Source organism: Nomascus leucogenys, chromosome 6 (assembly GCF_006542625.1).
Source record: "Nomascus leucogenys isolate Asia chromosome 6, Asia_NLE_v1, whole genome shotgun sequence".
NCBI classification, from domain to species: Eukaryota; Metazoa; Chordata; class Mammalia; order Primates; family Hylobatidae; genus Nomascus; species Nomascus leucogenys.
Window position 1 is genome coordinate 41,110,367 of NC_044386.1, and position 18,497 is coordinate 41,128,863.

Consider the following 18,497-nt stretch of genomic DNA (forward strand, 5'->3'; position numbering starts at 1 on the left):
AGTCTTTAAGATAAACAATATGATTTCTAGCTTCTGTTTTATCTTTGCAGTTAATTTCAGCAGTGTTCTGAATTATATAAAACGCTTCATGAGATTTAGTGTTATCGTTATGTTAGGTTATGCCAGTCCCCACTTGTAAAAATGCTGCAAAAGCCAGAGCCTGTCTACCTGAATTTTTTTCTCATTTATTACTTTTATTTTCAACTTTTATTTTAGATTCAGGGGTACATGTACAGATTTACATGGGTAAATTATGTCTCATGAGAGTTTAGTGTGAAGACTATTTTGTCACCCAGGTAATGAGCATACCACTTGACGGTTTTTCAATCTTCATCCTCCTTTCAACCTCCCCTTAAGTAGGCCCCAGTGTCTGCTGTCCCCATCTTTGTATCTATGTGTACTCGATTTTTAGTTTCTACTTATAAGTGAAAACATGCAATATTTGGATTTCTGTTCCTGTGTTTATTTCCATAGGACAATGTCATCTAGCTCCATCCATGTTGCTCTAAAGGACATGATTTTATGCTTTTTATGACTGCATAGTATTCCATAGTGTGTATGTACTATATTTTCTTTATCCAATCCACTGTTGGTGGGCAGTTAAGTTGTTTCCATGTCTTTGCTATTGTGAATAGTGCTGTTATGAACATACATGTGCACACATGTGTCTTTGCTAGAATTATTTATATTCCTTTGACTGTATATCCAGTAATGAGGTTGCCATATTGAATGGTAGTTCTAAGTTCTTTGAGAAATCTTCAGACTACTTTCCACAGTAGCTGAACTAATTTATATTCCCACCAACAGCATATAAGCATTCCCTTTTCTCCAAAATCTTGCCACTATCTGTTATTTCTTGACTGTTTAATAAGAGTTATTCTGACAAGTGTGAGATTCCTTCTCATTGTGGTTTTCATTGACATTTCTCTTACAATTAGTGATGTTGAGCATTTTTTCATATGCTTGTTGGGTGTGTGTATATCTTCTTCTGAGAAATGCCTATTCACATCCTTTGCCCATTTTTAAATGGGATTATTTGATTTTGCTTGTTGATTTGTTCCTTATAGATTCTGGATATTAGGCCTTTGTTAGATGCATAGTTTGCAAATATTTTCTCCCTTTCTGTAGTTTGTCTCTTTACTCTGTTAATAGTTTCCTTGTCTGTGCAGAAGTTTTGTTTGTTAGGTCTCCCTTGTCAATTTTTGTATTTGTTTCAATTGTTTTTGGAAACTTTGTCATCAAATCTTTGCCAAGGGCTATAAGAAAACCTATTTCCTAGGTTTTCTTGTAGGATTTTTATAGTTTTTGTTTTATATTTAAGTCTTCAATACATCTTGAAGTTGAGTTTTGTGTATTGTGGAAGGAAGGGATCCAGGGTTCAATCTTCTGCATATGGCTAGCCAGTTATCCCAGCACCATTTATTGAATAAGAAGACCTTTCTCCATTCCTTGTTATTGTTGTCCTTTTTGAGGATCAGATGATTCCAGGTGTGTGGCTTTATTTCTGGGCTTTCCAACATGTTCCACTGGTTTATCTGTTTATCTGTTTTTGTACCAACACCATGCTGTTTTGGTTACTGTAGTCTTATAGTACAGTTTAAAATCAGGTAGTATGATACCTCCTGCTTTCTTCTTTTTGCCTAGGATTGCTTTGGCTATTCAGCATTTTTTCTGGTTCTATATGAATTTTAAAATAGTTTTTCCTAATTCTGTAAAAATTGGTGTTGGTAGTTTGATACAAATAGCACTGTATCTGTAAATTGCTTGGGGCACTATGGCCACTTTAACAATATTGATTCTTTCTATTCGTAAGCATGGAATGTTTTTCCATTTATTTATGTTATTCTGACTTCTTTCAGCAGTGTTTTGTAATTCTTTGTAGAAATCTTTCACCTCTCATGCTTAGCTGTATTTCTAGGTTTTTTATTCTTTTTGTGGCTGTATTACTTCCTTCTTACACTGCTGTAAAGAACTGCCTGAGACTGGGTAATTTATAAAGAAAAGAGGTTAAATTGACTCACAGTTCCACATGGCTGGGAAGGTCTCAGGTAACTTACAACCATGTTGAACGGGGAAGCAAGCATGTCCTTCACATGGTGACAGGAGAGAGAATTGCAGAGTGAAGTGGGAAAAGGCCCTTATAAAACTATCAGATGTCTTGAGAACTCACTCACTATCACAAGAACAGCATGCGGGAACAGGCCCCATGATCTAATTACCTCACATGAGGTCCCTTCCCCAACATATGGAGATTACAATTCAAGATGAGATTTGGGTGGTGACACAGAGCCAGACCATATCAGTGGCTATTATAAATTAGATTGCATCCTTCATTTGACTCTAAGATTGGACATTATTGGTGTATATAAATGCCATAAATTTTTCTACACTTATTTTGTATCTTGAAACTTTGCTGAAGTTGTTTATTAGATCTGGGATTCTCTGGCAGGGACTATGTGATTTTCTAAGTATAGAATCATATCTTCTGTGAAGAGAGATAATTTGGCTTTCTCTCTTTTTATTTGGATGCCTTTTATGTCTTTCTTCTGCCTGATTGTTGTGGGTAGCACTTCTAGTAGTTGGTTGAATAGGAGTGGTGAGAGTGGGCATTCTTGTCTTATTACAAATCTCAAGGGGAATGGTTCCAGCTTTCTCCATTCAGTATGATGTTGGCTGTGGATTTTTCATCAATTGCTCTTATTATTTTGAGGTATGTTCCTTTATTTCTTAATTTGTTAAGGGTTTTTTAACTTTAAGGGGTATTGAATTTTATTAAAAGTCTTTTATGTGTTTGTTGAGATAATCATGTGGTTTTTGTTTTTAGTTCTGTTTATATGGTGAATTGCATTCATTGATTTGTGTATGTTGAACTAACCTTGCATCCCAGGAATAAAGCCTGCTTTATTGCAGTGGACTTGCTGTTTGATGTGCTGCTGGGTTCAGTTTGCTAGTTTTTTTTTTTTTTTTGAGGATTTTGCATATATGTCTATTAGGGATACTGGCTTGAAGTTTTCTTTTTTCATTGTGTCTCTGCTAGGTTTTGTTATCAGACTCAGAGAATAAGTTAGGGATAAATCCCTCTTCCTCTCTTCTTTGGGATAGTTTCAGTAGGACTTTTATCAGCTTTTCTCTATGTGTCTGGTAGAAGTCAGCTGTGAATTCATCTGCCAGGGCTTTTTCTTGTTGGTAGGCTTTTTATTACTGATTCAATTCAAGAACTTGTTACTGATCAGTTTGGGGTTTCAGTTTCTTTATGGTTCAATCCAACAGGTTCTTTGTTTCAAGGAATTTATCATTTTCTTTTCTTCTAGCTATTCAAATTTGTGTGCATAGAGGTGTTCATAATAGTCTCTGATGGTTTCTTGTATTTCTTTGCAGTCTCTGATAAGAACTCTTTTGTTGTTTCTGATTATGTTTATTGGGATCTTTTCCCTTTTTTCTTTATTAGTCTAGCTAGTAGAATATTAACCTTAAAAAAACCCCAACTATTGGTTTTGTGAATGTTTTGTATGATTTTTTGCATCTCAATTTTATTCAGTTCAGCTCTGATTTTGGTTATTTTCTCCTGCTATATTTGGTGTTGGTTTGCTCTTGTTTTTACAGTTCTTCTGTGTTGTTAATTTGAGATCATTCTAACTGTCTGATGTCGATGTTTAGCACTATTACTTTCTCTTAACACTGCTTTAGTGTCCAAGAGACTCTGATATGCTGTATTTTTACTTTCATGAGTTTCAAAGAATTTCTTGGTCCTACCCTAATTTTATTGTTTATCCCAAAGTGATTCAGAAGCAGGTGTTAAAATGCTGTGTAATTCTGTGATTTAAAGAGATCTTGGTATGATTTCTATTTTTATTCTGTGATCTGAAAGTGTAGTTGGTATAATTTCAATTTTTGGGGATTTGTTGAAAATGGTTTTATGCCCAAGAGTGCAGCCAACTTTAGTGTATGTGCCATGTGCAGATGAGAAGAATGTGTATTCTGCTGTTGTCAAGGGGATTGTTCTATAGTTGTCTGTTAGGTCCATTTGGTCAAGTGTCAAGTTTGGATCCTGAATATCTTTGTTGGTTTTCTGTCTCAATGATCTGTCTAATACTGTCAGTGGAGTGTTCAAGTCTCCTACTATTATTGTATTGTTATCTAGTCTCTACATAGGTCTCTAAGAACTTGTTTTGTGAATCTGGGTGCTCCAGTGTTGGGTGTGTATATATTTAGGATAATTAAGTCTTCTTATTGAATTGAAGTCTTTATCACTATATAATGTTTCTCTGTCTTTTTTGATCATTGTTGGTTTAAAGTCTGTTTTGTCTGAAGTAAGAATAGCAACCCCTGCTCTTTTTATGTTTTCCATTTGTTTGATGGATTTTTCTCCACCTTTTTACTTCGATCCTATTTCTGTCAGTGCATGTGACACAGGTCTCTTGAAGACAGCATACAGTCTTGAAGACAGCATACAGTTGGGTCCTGCTTATTTATCCAACTTGCTACTCTTTGTCTTTTAATAACCATTTAGCCCATTTATAATCAAGGTTAATATTGATATGTATGGATTTGATCCTGTCATTTTGTTGTTATGAAGACTTGATTGTGTAGTTACTTTATAGTGTCAATGGATTATGTACTTAAGTATGTTTTTGTGGTGGCCAGTAATGATCTTTCATTTCCATGATTAGCACTCCCTTTAGGACCTCTTATAAGACAGGTTTAGTGGTAAAAAAAAATTCCCTTAGCATTTGCTTGTTTGAAAAGGATTTTATTTCTCATTTGCTATGAAGCTTAGTTTGGTTGGATATGAAATTATTAGTTGGAATATCTTTTCTTTAAAAATGCCAAATTTAAAGGAGGTGGCTGAGATGGCCAACTACAAGCAGCTGGTGTGTGTTGCTCTCATGGAGAGGAACAGAAGGGGTAAGTAAATACAGCACCTTCAACCGAAACATCCAGCCACTTACATTGGGAATAATCAAGGAAACAACTTGACCCAAAGAGAATGGAGAAAAGCGAGGGAGGATGATGGCCCATCTGGAATGACAGAGCCAGGGGAACCTCCCTCACCCAGGGAAGGGGTAAGTGAATGTGCAACCCTGGAAACCCATGCTTCTCTCATGGATCTTTGCAACTTTTAGGTCAGAAGATCCTCTTATTCATGAACCTACTTCACCAGGGCTTTAAGTCTGATACACAGAGCTATGTGGAGTCTTGGCAGAGCAGCCACTCAGCCATGTGCAGCGACCAAGGAGCTTTAGATGCTCAGGGTTTCTGGGCATCCTGGCAAAAGCAGCTGCAACTCCAGCAAAGCAGGAGTTTAGATCCCCATACATACCCCTAGGAAAGAGGCTAAATCCAGGAGGCCAAGCAGCAACAGTCTGCAGACCCCACTTCTATGGCACCTTACAAAATAAGACCCAATGTCTTTGAATTCCAGCCAGCCACCAGTAGCAGCATTACATCTCCCTGAGATGGAGCTCCCAGGGGGATGGGTGGGCTGCCATCTTTGCTGTTTAGGTGACTTAGCCATTCCAACCTTCAGGCTTAGGAGACTCCAAGCTGACTGGGGGCAGACGTGATACCTCAACACAGCACAGCTGGGGCCTCCAGCCACCTGGATCAGTGTCCTCCTGTGTACAGAGATATGAAACTTCTCTAGGACAGAGCTCCCTGGATGTGAAGGAGTGGGCTGCCATCTTTGCTGTTTGGGCAACTTATCCATTCCAGCCTTTGGGCTTTGGAAAGTCCAAATTAATTGGGGCCAGAGGCAGTACCCCAGTATAGCACAGCTGTTCTGTGAAAATGTGGCCTGACTGCCTTTTAAAGCAGGTCCCTGATCCCATTCATCATCACTGGGTAGAGCCTCCCAACAGAGGTCTCAAGCCACCTCCTACAGGTGCATTTGGGCTGGAAATAGGTCCATACCTCCCTAGGATTGAGCTCTCAAAGGGAGAGGCAGGCTGCCATCTTTGCCGTTTCACAGCCTTCACTGGTGACAAGTCCGGGTACTGAAAATGTGAGTCAGCTAGAGACTAGACCAGACCCCCAGCATACTGCAGCAGCCCTACAGGAAAGTGGCTAGACTGTTACATGTGTGCCCATTCCCATATCTCCTCACCAGGCATGTCCTCCATGCCTGGGCCTCTAGCCACCCCGACCAGAGATATCAAGCCATTAGCAGCTTGGCAATTCCCTGAACAGAGCCTCCAGGGGCAAATGAACACCCCTCTTCCATTGCCTTTGCAGAGAAACTGTTTTTATTACCCTCAGACTAATGAAGGAGCAAAGATCTTAGGTGCCTCATCCACACCTTCAACAAGCTGCAGTTGACCCAAGCAGAGGAGGCCAGTCCATCTCTCATGGGTCCCATACACCCTCTACTGATCATCACCAGACAGGGAACCCTTGGCTAGAACCCTCCATCTTGGGTTGATTTCACTGAGTGATGGCTGACCCACATCTATCTGGGGTGGAGTCCCCGAGAGACAAGCAAAGTAGTGGGGCAGCAAGCCAGCTGATGTGGATTCCAGAGGGTTTGGTGTGGAGCAGCATCTTTAGTGGAGTGTGGCCAGGAATGGCCATCCTTCTAGGTTCAACTTGCTCCCATAAGAGACGTTAGCCTTAGGGGAACTGTTGGACTTGATCTCTGCTGGGTGGTCTGGCACATCAGATGAGGTTGGTCAGACCTGAGCATTCCATGGTCCACTGGCATTTAACAGGGCCCCAGCCTGGCCATGCCTACTTACAGGGGAGTTCAATATACCCTGGGGCAAACGACATAGCTTCTATGATAGCAGACTGTGCCTGATCAGTGGAGAGGTCCAGTGTGGAAGTCCTTATGGCCATGCACCCGCTCACACCTTCCCTTCTTATACTACAGCTTCGCCTGAGCCCATGGCAAATCCCCACATCATTTTGCTGGCACTTAACTGCACAGGCAGGTTTTGCTTTACTTGCCCTGCCAGCATGCAGGAGTGCAGTACACTGCCCCACCCCTGTTGACCACTATTGCAGATGTAGTCTTGGCGGGCACAGAACCAGCAAGTTCTGCACCCGCTAGTGCCCCACCCTTGTCCTAATGCTGGGCAGAAGACAGGGGAACCTCTCACATCCTGAGCAATCATTTCCTCTTGCAGAGCACAGGGAGGCACCTAAATTTGCATCAGGCAGTATCATACTCCAAGCTAACACTACCTTGAGTGCAACAGCACACACAGTCTCCAGCAGGGGCCCTCCTGCTCCTGAACGCCCTTTCCCACTAGTGCAGTGGACTCTAAACCTTGAGGATCCAGAGAATAAAGTTGGGGACCAATACAAGTCCCCAAGAGTTAGAGCATACAGCCCAGGAGTTGGGAGTGGAACGTTAAAGCCTCCCCCAAATGAAGCCAGTCTACTGAGTCCACCTTATACCACAATCAAACCCTCAAGGTAATCAAATAGGATAAAAGAAAAAAAAATCCAAGATCAGCAGCCTCAAAGATTGAAGATAGATAAGCCCACAAAGACGAGAAAGAATCAGTGCAAGAATGCTGAAAACTCAAAAAGCCAGAGTGCCTTCTTTCCTCCAAATGACTACATCACCTCTTCACCAAGGTTTTGGAACAAGGCTGAGGCTGAAGATGGCTGAAATGACAGAAGTAGAATTCAGGATAGGGGTAGGTACAAAGTTCACTGAGCTACAGGAATATGTGGTAATACAATTCAAGGAAGCTAAAAATCTTAATAAAACATTGCAGGAACTGACAGACAAAATAGCCAGTATAAAGAAGAACATAACTGACCCTATAGAGCTAAAAATCATACTACAAGAATTTCATAATGCAATCACAAATATTAATAGCAGAATAGACAAAGCAGAGGAAAGAATCTCAGAGCTTGAAGACTGGCTTTCTTAAATAAGACAAGGAGACAAGAATAGAGAAAAAAGAACAAAAAGGAATGAACAAAACCTATGAAAACTATGGGATTACATAAGGAAACTGAATCTATGAATGGCTTGTATACATGAAAGAGATGGGGAAAATGGAACCAACTTGTAAAACATATTTCAGTATATTTTCCAGGAGAGTTTCCCCAACTTAACTAGGGAGACTAACATTCAAATTCAGAAATTTCAGAGAAGCCCAGTAAGATACTTCACAAAAAGATCATCCCTAAGACACATAATCATCAGATTCTCCAAGGTCAAAATGAAAGAAAAAAATATTAAAGGCAGCTAGAGAGAAAGGCCAGGTCATATACAAAGGGAAGCCCATCAGACTCATATACAAAGTGAAACCCATCAGACTAACAGAAGACCTCTCAGCAGAAACCCTACAAGACAGAAGAGACTGTGGACCAATATTCAACATTCTTAAAGAACGAAATTCTAACCATGGAAATTGAACAACCTGCTACTGAATGACTCTTGGGTAAACAATGAAATTAAGGCAGAAATCAAGAAGTTCTTGAAACTAATGAGTACAAGGAGACAATGTACAGAGTGTCTAGGTCACAAATAAGAGAGTGGTAAGAGGTAAATTTATAGCAATAAATGCCCACATCAAAAAGTTAGAAAGATCTCAAGTTAACAACCTAACATCACAACTAAAAGACCTAAAGAACAAAACAAACAAATCCTAAAGCTAGCAGAAGACAAGAAAGAACCAAAATCAGAGCTGAACTGAAGAAGACTGAGACACCAGAAACCATTCAAAAGATCAACAAATCCAGGAGCTATTTTTTGAAAATATTAATAAAATAGACCACTAGGTAGACTAATAAAGAAGAAAAGAGAGAAATTCAAATAAACACAATCAGAAACACAAAGGGAGATATTACCACTGACCCCTCAGAAATACAAACAACAATCAGAAAATATTATGAACATCTCTATGCACATAAAGTAGAAAATCTAGAAGAAATGGTTACATTCCTGCTCATATACACCCTCCCGAGACTGAACCAGGAAAAAAATTGAATCCCTGAACAGAACAATAACAAACTATGAAATTGAGGCAGTAATAAGTGGCCTACCAACCAAAAAAAAAAAAAAAAAAGCCCAGGGCTAGATGGATTCACAGCTGAATTTTACCAGATGTACAAGGAAGAGTTGGTACTATTCCTACTGAAACTGTTCCAAAAAATTGAGGAGGAAGGCTTCCTCCCTAACTCATTCTATGAGGCCAGTATAATCCTGATACCCAAACCTAGCAACACAGAAGAAAAAAAGAAAACTTCAGGCCAATATCCTTGATGAACATTGATGCAAAAATCCTCAACAAAACACTGGCAAGCCAAATTCAGCAGCACATCAAAAAGCTTATCCACCAGGATCAAGTAGGCTTTATCCCTGGGATGCAAGGTTGGTTCAACATACACAAATCAGTGAATGTAATTCATTACATAAATAGAACCAAAGACAAAAAAATGATCATTTCAATAGATGCAGAAAAGGCTTTTGATAAAATTCAACATTCATTCATATTAAAAGCTCTCTATAAACTAGGTATTGAAGGAACATACCTCAAAATAGTAAGAGTCATATACAACAAACCCACACCCAACATCATACTGAATGGGCAATAGCCAGAACCATTCCCCTTGAAAATTGACACAAGACAAGGATGCCCTCACTCACTATTCCCATCCAACACAGTATTGGAAGTCCTGGCCAGGGCAATCATGCGAGAGAAAGAAATAAAGGACATCCAAATAGGAAGAAAGGGAGTCAAACTATCTTTGTTTGCAGATGACAGAGTTTGATGTTAGAAAACCCTATTGCCTCAGCCAAAAAGCTTCTTAAGCTGATAAACAACTTCAGCAAAGAATCAGGATACAAAATCAATGTGCAAAAATCAATAGCATTTCTACACATTAATAGCAGTCAAGCTGAGAGCCAAATTAGGAACAAATTCTAATACACAATTGTCATAAAAAGAATAAAATATCTAGAAATACAGCTAAATTTGGAGGTGAAAGATCTCTACAAAAGAACTACAAAACACTGCTCAAAGATATCAGACATAACACAAGCAAATGGAAAAACATTTTATTCTCATGGAGAGGAGGAATAAGTGTCATTAAATTGACCATATTACCCAAAGGAATTTATAGATTTAATGATACTTCTATTAAACTACTATTCAGATTCTGCAAAGAACTATTAAAAAAAACTATTTTAAAATCCTATGGAACAAAAAAGAGACAGAATAGCCAGGGCAATAAGCTAAGAAATAAGAGCAAAGCTGGAGGCATTACATTCCCTGACTTGAAAATATACTACAGGGCTACAGTAACCAAAACAACATGGTACTGGTATAGGAGCAGACCTATAGACCAATGGAACAGAATAGAGAACCCAGAAATATGTCTGAACACCTTCAACCATCTGATCTTTGAATAATCTGACAAAAACAAGCAGTGGGAAAAGGGTTTTCTATTCAGTAAATGGTGATGGGATAACTGGATAGCCATATGTAGAAGATTAAAACTGGAGCTCATCCTTACACCATATACAAAAATTAACTCAAAATGAATTAAAGACTTAAATGTAAAACCCAAAACTATGAAAACCTGGAAGACAACCTAAGCAATACCATTCAGGACATAGGCACTGGCAAAGATTTCATGAAAAAGATACCAAAATCAATTGCAACAAAAGCAAAAATTGACACAAAGTGTATCATTAAACTAAAGAACTTCCACACAGCAAAAGAAGCTATCAATGGAGTAAACAGACAAACTACAGAAAGGGAAAAAATTTTGCAAACTATGCATCTGATAAAAGTCTAGTGTCCAGTGTCTATATGGAAATTAAACAAATTTACAAGAAAAAAATCTCATTAAAAAGTGGGAAAAGAACACGAACAGGCACTTTTCAAAATAAGACATACATGTGGTCAACAATCATATGAAAACAAGCTCAATATCATTGATCTTTAGAGAAATACAAATCAAAACCACAATGAGATTCCATCTCACGCCAGTTAGAATGACTATCATTAAAAAGTCAAAAAATAACAGATGCTGGGGGGTTGTGGAGAAACAGGAATGCTTATAACCTGTTGGTGGGAGTGTAAATTAGTTCAGTCATTGTGGAAGATAGTGTGGTGACTCCTCAAAGCCCTAAAGACAGAAATACCATTTGACCCAGCAACTCTATTACTGGGTATAAACCCAAAGAAATATAAATTATTCTATTATAAAGACACATGCATGCATATGTTCATTGCAACACTCTTCACAACAGCAAAGACATAGAATCAACTTAAATTCCCATCAATGATAGACTGGATAAAGAAATGTGGCACATATGCAACATGGAATTCTATGCAGCCATAAAAAGAATGAGATCATGGCCTTTGCAAGGAAATGGATGGAGCTGAAGGGCGTTATCCTTAGCAAATTAATGGAGGAACAGAAAACCATATACCACATGTTCTCATTTATAAGTAGGAGCTAAATCATGAGAACACAGGGATATTTAGAGGGGAACAACACACACTGGAGCCCTTTGGAGGGTGTAGGGTGGGAGGAGGGAAAGGATCAGGAAAAATAACTATCAGCCTAATACCTGGGCGATGAAATAATCTGTACAACAAACCCCCATGACTCATGTTTACCTGTGTAATAAACCTTCACATGTATCCCTGAACTTAAAATAAAAGTTAAAAAATATGCTGAAGATAGGCCCCTAATCTCTTCTGGCTTGTAGCATTTCTTCTGAAAGGTCCTCATTAGCCTGATGGGGTTTCCTTTGTAGGTGTCCTGCCCCTACTCTCTTTCTGCAGCTAATATTTTTTCTTCAGCTTTGACCTTGGAGAACTTGATGACCATGTGTCTTGGGGATGTTTGTCTTGTATGTTATCTCACAGGGATTCTCTGAATTTCCTGAATTTGCATGTTGACCTCTCTAGCGAGGTTGGAGATATTTTTGTGAACAATATGCTCAAATAAGTTTTCCAAATTGCTTGCTCTCTCTTCCTCTTTATCAGGGACCCCAGTGAGTCACAGGTTTGGTCTGTTTACATAATCCCATTATTTCTTGGAGGTTTTGTTTATTTTTTTTATGTTTGTCTGTCTGACTTGATTCAAAGAAGCCATAATCAAGTTCTGAGATTCTTTCCTCAAGTTGGTCTATTTTGCTGGTAATACTTCCAATTGTATTATGGAAATTCTTTTTTTTAGTTCCTAAAATCTTTTAAAAAAATTAAAAAAATATTTTGCACATAATAAGTTATTTAGTGGTGATTTCTGTGATTTTGGGGCACCCATCACCCAGGCAGTGTGCACTGTACCCAATGTGTAGTCTTTTATCCCACACACCCTCCAACCCTTTCCCCTAAGTTCCAATGTCCATGATATCATTCTTATGCTTTTGCATTCTCATAGTTTAGCTCCCACTTATGAGTGAGAACATATGATGTTTGGTTTTCCATTCCTAAGTTACTTCACTAGAATAATGTCTCAAATTCCATCCAGATTGCTGTGAATGCCATTATTTCATTCCTTTTTATGGCTGAGTAGTATTCCATGGTGTATATATACATTTTCTTTATTCACTCATTGAATGATGTGCATTTGGACTGGTTCCATGTTTTTGCAATTGCAAATTGTGCTGCTATAAACGTGCATTTGCAAGTATCTTTTTGATATAATGACTTATTTTCCTGTGGGTAGATACCAGGAGTAGGATTGCTTGATTGAATGGTAGATCTACTTTTAGTTAAGGAATCCTCATGCTGTTTTCCATAGTGGTTGTACTAGTTTACATTCGTACAAACAGTGTAAAAGTGTTCGATTTTCACCATATCCATTCCAAGATCTATTATTTTGTGATTTCTTGATTATGGCTATTCTTGCAAAAGTAAGATAGTCTCACATTTTGGTTTTGATTTGCATTTCTCTGATCATTAGTAATGTTGAGCATTTTTTTCATATGCTTGTTGGCCATTTGTATACCTTCTTTTGAGAATTGTCTATTCATGTTTTTAACACAATTTCTCATGGGATTGTTTGCTTTTTTCTTGCTGTTTGCTTGAGTTCCATGTAGATTCTGGATGTTAGTCCTTTGTCAGATGTATACATTGCAAAGATTTTATCCCATTCTGTGAATTATCTGTTTGCTGATTATTTCTTTTGCTGTGCCAAACTTTTTAGTTTAATTTAATCTCATCTATTTATATTTGTTTTTGTTGCATCTGCTTTTGGGTTCTTGGTCATGAAGTCTTTGCCTGAGTCAATGTCTAGAAGGGTTTTTTTTTCAATGTTATCTTCTAGAAATTTTATGGTTCAGGTCTTAGATTTAACTCTTTTTTTTTTAATTTTTTTATTATTATACTTTAGGTTTTAGGGTACATGTGCACAATGTGCAGGTTTGTTACATATGTATCCATGTGCCATGTTGATTTCCTGCACCCATTAACTCATTATTTAGCATTAGGTATATCTCCTAATGCTGTCCCTCCCCCCACACCCCACCCCACAACAGTCCCCGGAATGTGATGTTCCCCTTCCTGTGTCCATGAGTTCTCATTGTTCAATTCCCACCTATGAGTGAGAACATGCGGTGTTTGGTTTTGTGTCCTTGCGATAGTTTACTTAGAATGAAGTTTTCCAGTTTCATCCATGTCCCTACAAAGGACACGAACTCATCATCTTTTATGGCTGCATAGTATTCCATAGTGTATATGTGCCACATTTTCTTAATACAGTCTATCATTGTTGGGCATTTGGGTTGGTTCCAACTCTTTGCTATTGTGAATAGTGCCACAATAAACATACGTGTGCATGTCTCTTTATAGCAGCATGATTTATAGTCCTTTGGGTATATACCCTGTAATGGGATGGCTGGGTCAAATGGTATTTCTAGTTCTAGATCCCTGAGGAATTGCCACACTGACTTCCACAATGGTTGAACTAGTTTACAGTCCCACCAACAGTGTAAAAGTGTTCCTATTTCTCCACATCCTCTCCAGCACCTGTTGTTTCCTGATTTTTTAATGATGGCCATTCTAACTGATGTGAGATGGTATCTCACTGTGGTTTTGATTTGCATTTCTCTGATGGCCAGTGATGATGAACATTTTTTCATGCGTTTTTTGGCTGCATAAATGTCTTCTTTTGAGAAGTGTCTGTTCATGTCCTTTGCCCACTTTTTGATGGGGTTGTTTGTTTTTTTCTTGTAAATTTGAGTTCATTGTAGATTCTGGATATTAGCCCTTTGTCAGATAAGTAGGTTGCAAAAATTTTCTCCCATTCTGTAGGTTGCCTGTTCACTCTGATGGTAGTTTCTTTTGCTGTGCAGAAGCTCTTTAATTAGGTATTGATGGGACGTATCTCAAAATAATAAGAGCTATCTATGACAAATCCACAGCCAATATCATAGTGAATGGGCAAAAACTGGAAGCATTCCCTTTGAAAACTGGCACAAGACAGGGATGCCCTCTCTCACCACTCCTATTCAACATAGTGTTGGAAGTTCTGGCCAGAGCAATCAGGCAGGAGAAGGAAATAAAGGGTATTCAATTAGGAAAAGAGGAAGTCAAATTGTCCCTGTTTGAAGATGACATGATTGTATATCTAGAAAACCCCATTGTCTCAGCCCAAAATCTCCTTAAGCTGATAAGCAACTTCAGCAAAGTCTCAGGATACAAAAATCAATGTACAAAAATCACAAGCATTCTTGTACACCAATCACAGACAAACAGAGAGCCAAATCATGAGTGAACTCCCATTCACAATTGCTTCAAAGAGAATAAAATACCTAGGAATCCAACTTACAAGGGATGGGAAGGACCTCTTCAAGGAGAACTACAAACCACTGCTCAATGAAATAAAAGAGGATACAAACAAATGGAAGAACATTCCATGCTCATGGGTTGGAAGAATCAATATCATGAAAATGACCATATTGCCCAAGGTAATTTATAGATTCAATTCCATCCCCATCAAGCTACCAGTGACTTTCTTCACAGAATTGCAAAAAACTACTTTAATGTTCATGTAGAACCAAAAAAGAGCCCACATCGCCAAGTCAATCCTAAGCCAAAAGAACAAAGCTGGAGACATCACGCTACCTGACTTCAAACTATACTACAAGGCTACAGTCACCAAAACAGCATGGTACTGGTACCACAACAGAGACATAGATCAATGGAACAGAACAGAGCCCTCAGAAATGATGCCGCATATCTACAACTATCTGATCTTTGACAAACCTGACAAAAACAAGAAATGGGGAAAGGATTCCCTATTTAATAAATGGTGCTGGGAAAACTGGCTAGCCATATGTAGAAAGCTGAAACTGGATCCCTTCCTTACAACTTATACAAAAATTAATTCAAGATGGATTAAAGACTTAAATGTTAGACCTAAAACCATTAAAATCCTACAAGAAAACCTAGGCAATACCATTCAGGACATAGGCGTGGGCAAGGACTTCATGTCTAAAACACCAAAAGCAATGGCAACAAAAGCCAAAATTGACAAATGGGATCTAATTAAAAAAAGATTTAACTCTTTTATCCATCTTGAGTTGATTTTTGTATAAGGTGAGAGATGAGGATCCAGTTTCATTCTTCTACATGTGGCTTGCCAACTATCCCAGTACCATTTGCTGAATATGGTGTCCTTTCCCCATGTTATGCTTTTGTTGCTTTGTCAAAAATCAGTTGACTTAAAATATTTGGCTTTATTTCTGGGTTCCCTGTTCTGTTCCATTGGTCTATATTCCTGGTTTTTTTGTTTGTTTGTTTGTTTGTTTTTTACCAGTATCATCCTGTCTTGGTGACTATGACTTTATAGTGTAGTTTGAAGTCAGGTAATGTAATGCCTCAAGATTTGTTCTTTTTGCTTGTTTTTCTTTGGCAATGTGGGCTCTTTTTTGGTTATATATGAATTTTAGGATTTTGTTCCTAGTTACACGAAGAATGGTAGTGGTATTTTGATGGGAATTGCATTGAATTTTTAAATTGCTTTTGGCAGTATGGTCATTTTCCCAATATTGATTCTACCCATCATGAGCATGGGATGTGTTTCCATTTGTTTGTGTCATCTATGATAATTTTTAGCAGTGTTTTACAGTTTTCCTTGTGAGATTTTTCACCTCCTTGGTTGAGTATATTCCTAAGTATTTTATTTTATTTTTGCAGCTAGTTGTAAAAGGAGTTGAGTTCTTGATTTGATTCTAGCTTGGTTGCTGTTGGTGTATAGCAGGGCTACTGATTTTTGTACATTATTTTGTATCCTGAACTTTACTGAATTCATTTACCACTTCTAGGAGCTTTTTGGATGAGTCATTAGGTTTTTCTAGGTATATGAACATATCTTGTGCAATCAGCAACAGTTTGACTTCCTCTTTACTGATTTGGATACCTTTATATATTTTTTCTCTTGTCTGATTGCTCTGGCTAGGACTTCCAGTACTGTGTTGAATAGAAGTGGTGGAAGTGGGCATTCTTGTCTTGTTCCAGTTCTCAGAAGGAAAGCTTTCAACTTTTCCCCATTCAGTATAATGTTTGTTGTGGATTTGTTATAGATGGCTTTTATTACCTTAAGGTATGTTCCTTCTATGCTGATTTTGCTGAGGGTTTTAATCATAAAGTGATGCTGGATTTTGTCAGATGCTTTTTCTGCATCTATTGATATGATCATGTACTTTTTGTTTTTAATTCTGTTTATGTGGTGTATCACATTTACTGACTTGTGTATGATAAACCATCCCTGCTTCCCTGGTATGAAACCCACTTCATCATGTTGTATTATCTTTTTGATATGTTGCTGGATTCAGTTATCTGGAATTTTGTTGAGAATTTTTGCATCTATGTTCATCAGGGATATTAGTCTGTAGTTTTCTTTATTTGTTACGTCCTTCCCTGGTTTTGGTATTAGGGTGATACTGGCTTTGTAGAATAACTTAGGGAGGAATCCTTTTTATCTTTTGGGGTACTCTCAGTAGGATTGGTACCAATTCTTCTTTGAATGTCTGATATAATTCTGCTGTGAATTCATCTGGTACTGGACTTTTGTTGTTGTTGTTAACTTTTTAATTATCATTTCAATCTCACTGTTATTGGTCTGTTCAGTGTTTCTATTTCTTCCTGGTTTAATCTAGGAGGGTTGTATTCTTCCAGGAATCTATCCATTTCTTCTAGGTTTTCTAGTTTATGTACATAAAGGTGTCCATAGTAGCCTTAAATGATCTTTTGTATTTCTGTGGTATTGGTTGTAATATTTTCCATTTCATTTCCAGTTGAGCTTATTTGGATTTTCTCTTCCCTTTTCTTAGTACATCTTGCTAATGGCTTCTTAATTTTATTTATCTTTTCAAAGAACCAAGTTTTTGTTTCATTTATCTTTGTATTTTTTTTTTAATTTCTTTTAGTTCTACTCTGATCTGTCTTTTTCTGTGCTGGATTTGGGTTTGTTTTGTTCTTGCTACTCTTATTCCTTGAGGTTTGACCTTAGATTGTCTATTTGTGCTCTTTCAGACTTTCTGATGTTGGCATTCAATACTATAAACTTTCCTCATAGCACTGCTTTTGCTGTATCCCAGAGGTTTTGATAGGTTGTGTCACTATTATCATTCAGTTCAAAGAATTTTTAAATTTTCAACATGAGTTTATTGTTGGCCCAATGATCATTCAGGAGCAGGTTATTTTATTTCCATGTATTTGAATAGTTTTGAGGGTTCCTTTTGGAGTTGATTTCCAGTTTTATTCCACTGTGGTCTGAGACAGTACTTGATATAATTTCAATTTTCTTAAATTTGTTGAGACTTGTTCTGTGGCCTATCATATGGTCTATTTTGGAGAGTGTTCCATGTGCTGGTGAATAGAATGTATATTCTGGAGTTGTTTGGTAGAATGTTCTGTAAATGTCTGTTAAGTCCATTTGTTGTAAGGTATAGTTAAGTCCATTGTTTCTTTGTTGACTTTCCATCTTGTTGACCTGTCTAGTGCTGTTAGTGGAGTATTGAAGTCCCCCATTATTATTGTGTTGCCATCTATCTGATTTTTTAGGTCTAGTAGTAATTGTTTTATAAATTTGTGAGCTCCAGTGTTAGGTGCATATATATTTAGGATTGTGATATTTTCCTGTTGGACTAGTCATTTTATCATTAGATAATGTCCATCTTTGTCTTCTTTAACTGCTGTTCTGTTAATGTTCGTTTTGTCTCATATAAGAATAGCCATTCCTGATTGTTTTGGTGTCCATTTGCAAGTAATATCTTTTTTCATCCCTTTACCTTAAGTTTATGTGAGTCCTTATGTATGTGTCAGCTGAGTACCTTGAAGAGAAAAGATATATGGTTGGTGAATTCTTATCCACTCTGCAATTCTATATCTTTTTTTTTTTTTGAGACGAAGTCTCTCTCTGTCACCAGGCTGGAGTGCAGTGGCACAGTCTCAGCTCACTGCAACCTCTGCCTCTTGGGTTCAAGTGATTCTCCTGCCTCAGCCTCCTGAGTAGCTGGGACTACAGGTGCATGTCACCACGCCCAGCTAATTTTTGTATTTTTGGTAGAGATG